This window comes from Homalodisca vitripennis, chromosome 4 (assembly GCF_021130785.1).
Source record: "Homalodisca vitripennis isolate AUS2020 chromosome 4, UT_GWSS_2.1, whole genome shotgun sequence".
Taxonomy (NCBI): Eukaryota; Metazoa; Arthropoda; class Insecta; order Hemiptera; family Cicadellidae; genus Homalodisca; species Homalodisca vitripennis.
Window position 1 is genome coordinate 198,647,993 of NC_060210.1, and position 9,022 is coordinate 198,657,014.

The window sequence follows — 9,022 nt, forward strand, 5'->3', positions numbered from 1 at the left end:
TTGTGTTTATTGGCATATATTACATTAGTTTTTACAATTAAATAGCAATTCAAGCAAATTAAGAAGAAAAAAAGTTGTGGGCTTTAATGGGTTAAGATACTTGTCCTGTCCTGTCTGTTGAATAAAACTAATTGACATTGTTTGCCATTCAGAGGCAAGGGAAGTGCAAATAAAACTCTATATTGTAATTCTCTAGTCAGTGGTAAATACTTAAGCAAATTACTCATTGTCATGATTTGTTATTCATAGGTTAACAAAAAAAACTTATTGTAATAATTGGTGGGCCAAATCCTACAGAACTCGTCTAATAAAACTCTACCGTGATATAGGCTAAAGATTGCCAAATGTTATTTAATGTTGTAATCCGCCATTTACAGGCTAGCTCTCTACACAAGCATTCACAATAATTAACATTTAAATGAGTCGTCCATAAAAGACTAAACACATTGCTGGCAGATTTGATTTGCCAGACTAAGGCAGATAGACTACCCAATAAAAGAAGTTTGTGATCCCCTAGTTAAAGATTGGGGACAAGTCTAAGAAGTTAATGTAATGTAAAATTCATCGTATTGAATTTCCAAGTTCAGTTACGTTAAATCCAATAAAAACATAGATTGTGTTAACGGCCTGGAGAACCTGTCATTTCACCATTTAGTTGTGTGGAGGTCTATACAATAAAACCAACTGTCTTCATGCACATTCGTGATTTACCAGTAAGATACAAGGTGCCCAGCTCAATAAAAATAATAACTGTTGTCCACACGTTCATTTCTATAATTTTAATTTAATTTATACTAAAGACGTTCTACAATAAAATAACGTCCTAAATGAAGCGTCTTGACTCAAGAAAAGGTAAGCTAAGTAAAGATGAAATGTCATGCTCTGGAAGATCCATGTTTGCAGAACCAAAGTGATACTCTGAGTTTTCGAAACTTTCTGTACTCCTTCTCTACTATCTATCAGGTACTCCTGGTGAAAGGCACACCTCAAAACAATAGGTGGTATTCAAGGTATGGTATGACCGGGCAGTAATACAGTGTCTTCGTACGAGACTCTAAATAGGAGACTAAGACTTGTAAGCGTTTTTTTTTTTTTTTACACACGTTAAAGAAATACTGGGTGTTTCTTCCAACTGCAATAGGCATTGGAGTTTCAGTATGCCCATCATCGGGTCAAATAAGGCTGTACATTGCTGTTAGAGGAGGGGTTTTGGTAGGTTATTCGTTTTTTCAACATATTTTACCTATGAATAAAAACTATAGAGTATTTAAATACTTTTAAATCACTTTTTAATTTCGCAAATGTTTCCTAAGATCTTACTCCCAATGGGAAAGCGTGATAGATATATTCCTATATAATTTAGTTTTAAAAAGTTTAGGTTTGTGGCTTTCAGAATTAACAAGTATTTAACATTTTTAACCTCGTGTTTTTTTCTTATCTCTTTAAAGCCTCAACTCTTGGATATGCTGGCTATTTTATTCCTGTATGATAGGACCTCCCCGGGATTTGAACCCGTGATCTCTCAGTTAGAGAGCCGTGACTATATCCACTAGTCTACGGAGGAGGCCAATCTGGTGTTACAGTTGTGGTTTGTACCTTCATATTCAGTTGTGTGCAATTTAATATAGACAGATGTTTCTATTATATACAGGCTAGGCGCAGTTAAAATGAAATAATAAAATCCCCTTCAAATAGACTACATGTGTTATTAGCGATAGTAAAAAAATATAGTAAAACAAATTTTCTTTTCTAACATAGGCATAAAGGTGTACCACTTGTAGGTAAATCTACTAAAAGGTAATCTACTTGTAGCACATTGCATCTCATATTTAACACCTTCACTGCTGCAGCTGTATACTGATTTATTTTCAGTACTCTCAATCTGTTTTCAGGCCACAGAGCGTCTGCTGCAGTTAAAGTGTTATTCAACTGTCAATAACTCTATAGTTACAGCTACAGTACATGTAGTTAAAGCCTTTGCATTTGCTCTATACTAAATAATTTTAGTATCCTCAATCTAATTCTGTGTAATAAGGCATCTGCTGCAGTTAAGTGTTATTCTACTGTCAATAACTGTATAGTTACAGCTACAGTACATGTAGTTAAAGCCTTTGCATTTGCTCTATACTAAATAATTTTAGTATCCTCAATCTAATTCTGTGCCATAAGGCATCTGCTGCAGTTAAGTGTTATTCTACTGTCAATAACTGTATAGTTACAGCTACAGTACATGTAGTTAAAGCCTTTGCATTTGCTCTATACTAAATGATTTTAGTACCCTCAGTCTAATTCTGTGCCATAAGGCATCTGCTGCAGTTAAAGTGTTATTCTACTGTCAATAACTGTATAGTTACAGCTACAGTACATGTAGTTAAAGCCTTTGCATTTGCTCTATACTAAATAATTTTAGTACCCTCAATCTAATTCTGTGCCATAAGGCATCTGCTGCAGTTAAAGTGTTATTCTACTGTCAATAACTGTATAGTTACAGCTACAGTACATGTAGTTAAAGCCTTTGCATTTGCTCTATACTAAATAATTTTAGTATCCTCAATCTAATTCTGTGCCATAAGGCATCTGCTGCAGTTAAGTGTTATTCTACTGTCAATAACTGTATAGTTACAGCTACAGTACATGTAGTTAAAACCTTTGCAATTTCTCTATACTAAATGATTTTAGTACCCTCAATCTAATTCTGTGCCATAAGGCATCTGCTGCAGTTAAGTGTTATTCTACTGTCAATAACTGTATAGTTACAGCTACAGTACATGTAGTTAAAGCCTTTGCATTTGCTCTATACTAAATGATTTTAGTACCCTCAATCTAATTCTGTGCCATAAGGCATCTGCTGCAGTTAAGTGTTATTCTACTGTCAATAACTGTATAGTTACAGCTACAGTACATGTAGTTAAAGCCTTTGCATTTGCTCTATACTAAATAATTTTAGTATCCTCAATCTAATTCTGTGCCATAAGGCATCTGCTGCAGTTAAAGTGTTATTATACTGTCAATAACTGTATAGTTACAGCTACAGTACATGTAGTTAAAGCCTTTGCATTTGCTCTATACTAAATGATTTTAGTACCCTCAATCTAATTCTGTGCCATAAGGCATCTGCTGCAGTTAAGTGTTATTCTACTGTCAATAACTGTATAGTTACAGCTACAGTACATGTAGTTAAAGCCTTTGCATTTGCTCTATACTAAATGATTTTTGTACCCTCAATCTAATTCTGTGCCATAAGGCATCTGCTGCAGTTAAGGGAGTCGGAACGCAAAAAAATAAAATTTATACAATTTTTTTTTTATTTTTTATTTTGATTTGTTAGTTTATTCCCTTTAAAAAAATATAACTCTCACGGTTGTATCTTATTCCTAAGTTTCAAAATTAAATAAAAACTAGAGGTATGTCAGCTGTTTTTGGTCGGAAAAACGCGTTGAGAAAGCTGACCACTTCTTTCAAGCACATTGTATAGTGCACACTTCTCTATACACAGAGAAGTTTTAACCTCTATGACTTGATTCTTACTCTGTGTTACCTCTAATGTTACTTGACACCTGATTTTCCTATTAGCCTATGTTTGTTGTGAAATAAATAAATAAAAATAAAATTAGGTGACGGTAAGGTGCTTGGGGGAAAGAAAAGACTAACAGACGCCCAAATAGACAAATTACAAACATATTATGGCCTTGCAATAAGAAGAGGTGTAAAGATTGTAGAAGAAATGAAGAAAAATATTCGGGCCACCTACTTTCATAAACTCTCCACTAATGAAAATCCTCAACACGGTTTGTGTCCGAAAGGCGTAGACTCGTGGTGTGGTTATGAGAAGGCTAAGGCTCAAGGTACAGTTTATGACCACAAAGATAGCCTACCTGAAGAGATAATGTTAGAAATAAAATACATCTACAGGGCACTAACAAATTCTGAGTTGTTAAAATAATGTTTACACGGACATACGCAGAATCCAAACGAGAGCTTCAACAATGTGGTATGGGCCAAAATTCCAAAACGGGTAAGGCTGGATACGTTGAAACTTGGTGTATATGATGCTGTCACTTCGTTCAATGATAGAAATAGTGGCAAACTTGAAGTTTTCCAGAAGCTTGGACTAAGTTTATGTGATAGGTCAGTGAGTGCTTTGCGCGGAATTGATGAATTGCGACAGAGGAAAAGTGAGAAAGCTGCGGAAGGAATAACGAAAGAGGCCAGACAAGAAAGAAGAAAAAGAAGAATGGTTCAAAATGAAAAGTATGATGAAGCAGATGGACCCCAGTATGGCCCAGGACTTTTATAAGGTAGACCTAGAGCCTCATTTAGTCTTGTTTTCACAATAAATGCGATTTCCGGAAAGTTAGCATTTTTCTCATAAAGGTACATTTTTCTCAGGAAGTATTCAAGATACAGTACTGATATTTTTTGCACGTAATCTGTAGGCTATTGCCAACAATCAGACCCAATTTCATGCAATTTGAAATCTTATTTTTGCTGCTATAAAACTTTTACCAAACGATTACGTGATTTTTTAAATTGATTTGGAAAAAAAAATTTTTCACTAGGAAAAACTTTTTGAAAATTATCCAAGTTGGGTCTGATTACACAAAATAAGGTAATAAACAAATGTTGAAAAAATTATGACTGTAGCCTAAGTACTTTCTGATAAAAATGTACCTTTGTTAACATGGGGAAGATGGGCGTTCCGACTCCCCTTAAGTGTTATTCTACTGTCAATAACTGTATAGTTACAGCTACAGTACATGTAATTAAAGCCTTTGCATTTGCTCTATACTAAATGATTTTAGTACCCTCAATCTAATTCTGTGCCATAAGGCATCTGCTGCAGTTAAGTGTTATTATACTGTCAATAACTGTATAGTTACAGCTACAGTACATGTAGTTAAAGCCTTTGCATTTGCTCTATACTAAATGATTTTAGTACCCTCAATCTAATTCTGTGCCATAAGGCATCTGCTGCAGTTAAGTGTTATTCTACTGTCAATAACTGTATAGTTTACAGCTACAGTACATGTAGTTAAAGCCTTTGCATTTGCTCTATACTAAATAATTTTAGTATCCTCAATCTAATTCTGTGCCATAAGGCATCTGCTGCAGTTAAGTGTTATTCTACTGTCAATAACTGTATAGTTACAGCTACAGTACATGTAGTTAAAGCCTTTGCATTTGCTCTATACTAAATGATTGTAGTACCCTCAATCTAATTCTGTGCCATAAGGCATCTGCTGCAGTTAAGTGTTATTCTACTGTCAATAACTGTATAGTTACAGCTACAGTACATGTAGTTAAAGCCTTTGCATTTGCTCTATACTAAATGATTTTAGTACCCTCAATCTAATTCTGTGCCTTAAGGCATCTGCTGCAGTTAAGTGTTATTCTACTGTCAATAACTGTATAGTTACAGCTACAGTACATGTAGTTAAAGCCTTTGCATTTGCTCTATATTAAATAATTTTAGTATCCTCAATCTAATTCTGTGCCATAAGGCATCTGCTGCAGTTAAGTGTTATTCTACTGTCAATAACTCTATAGTTACAGCTACAGTACATGTAGTTAAAGCCTTTGCATTTGCTCTATACTAAATAATTTTAGTATCCTTAATCTAATTCTGTGCCATAAGGCATCTGCTGCAGTTAAGTGTTATTCTACTGTCAATAACTGTATAGTTACAGCTACAGTACATGTAGTTAAAGCCTTTGCATTTGCTCTATACTAAATAATTTTAGTATCCTCAATCTAATTCTGTGCCATAAGGCATCTGCTGCAGTTAAAGTGTTATTATACTGTCAATAACTGTATAGTTACAGCTACAGTACATGTAGTTAAAGCCTTTGCATTTGCTCTATACTAAATGATTTTAGTACCATCAATCTAATTCTGTGCCATAAGGCATCTGCTGCAGTTAAGTGTTATTCTACTGTCAATAACTGTATAGTTACAGCTACAGTACATGTAGTTAAAGCCTTTGCATTTGCTCTATACTAAATAATTTTAGTATCCTCAATCTAATTCTGTGCCATAAGGCATCTGCTGCAGTTAAAGTGTTATTCTACTGTCAATAACTGTATAGTTACAGCTACAGTACATGTAGTTAAAGCCTTTGCATTTGCTGTATACTAAATAATTTTAGTATCCTCAATCTAATTCTGTGCCATAAGGCATCTGCTGCAGTTAAGTGTTACTCTACTGTCAATAACTGTATAGTTACAGCTACAGTACATGTAGTTAAAGCCTTTGCATTTGCTCTATACTAAATAATTGTAGTATCCTCAATCTAATTCTGTGCCATAAGGCATCTGCTGCAATTAAGTGTTATTCTACTGTCAATAACTGTATAGTTACAGCTACAGTACATGTAGTTAAAACCTTTGCATTTGCTCTATACTAAATAATTTTAGTATCCTCAATCTAATTCTGTGCCATAAGGCATCTACTGCAATTAAGTGTTATTCTACTGTCAATAACTGTATAGTTACAGCTACAGTACATGTAGTTAAAACCTTTGCAATTGCTCTATACTAAATGATTTTAGTACCCTCAATCTAATTCTGTGCCATAAGGCATCTGCTGCAGTTAAAGTGTTATTCTACTGTCAATAACTGTATAGTTACAGCTACAGTACATGTAGTTAAAACCTTTGCAATTGCTCTATACTAAATGATTTTTAGTACCCTCAATCTAATTCTGTGCCATAAGGCATCTGCTGCAGTTAAGTGTTATTCTACTGTCAATAACTGTATAGTTACAGCTACAGTACATGTAGTTTAAACCCTTTGCATTTGCTCTATACTAAATGATTTTAGTACCCTGAATCTAATTCTGTGCCATAAGGCATCTGCTGCAGTTAAAGTGTTATTCTACTGTCAATAACTGTATAGTTACAGCTACAGTACATGTAGTTAAAGCCTTTGCATTTGCTCTATACTAAATAATTTTAGTATCCTCAATCTAATTCTGTGCCATAAGGCATCTGCTGCAGTTAAGTGTTATTCTACTGTCAATAACTGTATAGTTACAGCTACAGTACATGTAGTTAAAGCCTTTGCATTTGCTCTATACTAAATGATTTTAGTACCCTCAATCTAATTCTGTGCCATAAGGCATCTGCTGCAGTTAAGTGTTATTCTACTGTCAATAACTGTATAGTTACAGCTACAGTACATGTAGTTAAAGCCTTTGCATTTGCTCTATACTAAATAATTTTAGTATCCTCAATCTAATTCTGTGCCATAAGGCATCTGCTGCAGTTAAGTGTTATTCTACTGTCAATAACTGTATAGTTACAGCTACAGTACATGTAGTTAAAGCCTTTGCATTTGCTCTATACTAAATAATTTTAGTATCCTCAATCTAATTCTGTGCCATAAGGCATCTGCTGCAGTTAAGTGTTATTCTACTGTCAATAACTGTATAGTTACAGCTACAGTACATGTAGTTAAAGCCTTTGCATTTGCTCTATACTAAATAATTTTAGTATCCTCAATCTAATTCTGTGCCATAAGGCATCTGCTGCAGTTAAAGTGTTATTCTACTGTCAATAACTGTATAGTTACAGCTACAGTACATGTAGTTAAAGCCTTTGCATTTGCTCTATACTAAATAATTTTAGTATCCTCAATCTAATTCTGTGCCATAAGGCATCTGCTGCAGTTAAAGTGTTATTCTACTGTCAATAACTGTATAGTTACAGCTACAGTACATGTAGTTAAAGCCTTTGCATTTGCTCTATACTAAATAATTTTAGTATCCTCAATCTAATTCTGTGCCATAAGGCATCTACTGCAATTAAGTGTTATTCTACTGTCAATAACTGTATAGTTACAGCTACAGTACATGTAGTTAAAACCTTTGCAATTGCTCTATACTAAATGATTTTAGTACCCTCAATCTAATTCTGTGCCATAAGGCATCTGCTGCAGTTAAAGTGTTATTCTACTGTCAATAACTGTATAGTTACAGCTACAGTACATGTAGTTAAAACCTTTGCAATTGCTCTATACTAAATGATTTTAGTACCCTCAATCTAATTCTGTGCCATAAGGCATCTGCTGCAGTTAAGTGTTATTCTACTGTCAATAACTGTATAGTTACAGCTACAGTACATGTAGTTAAACCCTTTGCATTTGCTCTATACTAAATGATTTTAGTACCCTGAATCTAATTCTGTGCCATAAGGCATCTGCTGCAGTTAAAGTGTTATTCTACTGTCAATAACTGTATAGTTACAGCTACAGTACATGTAGTTAAAACCTTTGCAATTGCTCTATACTAAATGATTTTAGTACCCTCAATCTAATTCTGTGCCATAAGGCATCTGCTGCAGTTAAAGTGTTATTCTACTGTCAATAACTGTATAGTTACAGCTACAGTACATGTAGTTAAAGCCTTTGCATTTGCTCTATACTAAATTATTTTAGTACCCTCAATCTAATTCTGTGCCATAAGGCATCTGCTGCAGTTAAGTGTTATTCTACTGTCAATAACTGTATAGTTACAGCTACAGTACATGTAGTTAAAGCCTTTGCATTTGCTCTATACTAAATAATTTTAGTATCCTCAATCTAATTCTGTGCCATAAGGCATCTGCTGCAGTTAAGTGTTATTCTACTGTCAATAACTGTATAGTTACAGCTACAGTACATGTAGTTAAAGCCTTTGCATTTGCTCTATACTAAATAATTTTAGTATCCTCAATCTAATTCTGTGCCATAAGGCATCTGCTGCAATTAAGTGTTATTCTACTGTCAATAACTGTATAGTTACAGCTACAGTACATGTAGTTAAAACCTTTGCAATTGCTCTATACTAAATGATTTTAGTACCCTCAATCTAATTCTGTGCCATAAGGCATCTGCTGCAGTTAAAGTGTTATTCTACTGTCAATAACTGTATAGTTACAGCTACAGTACATGTAGTTAAAGCCTTTGCATTTGCTCTATACTAAATGATTTTAGTACCCTCAATCTAATTCTGTGCCATAAGGCATCTGCTGCAGTTAAGTGTTATT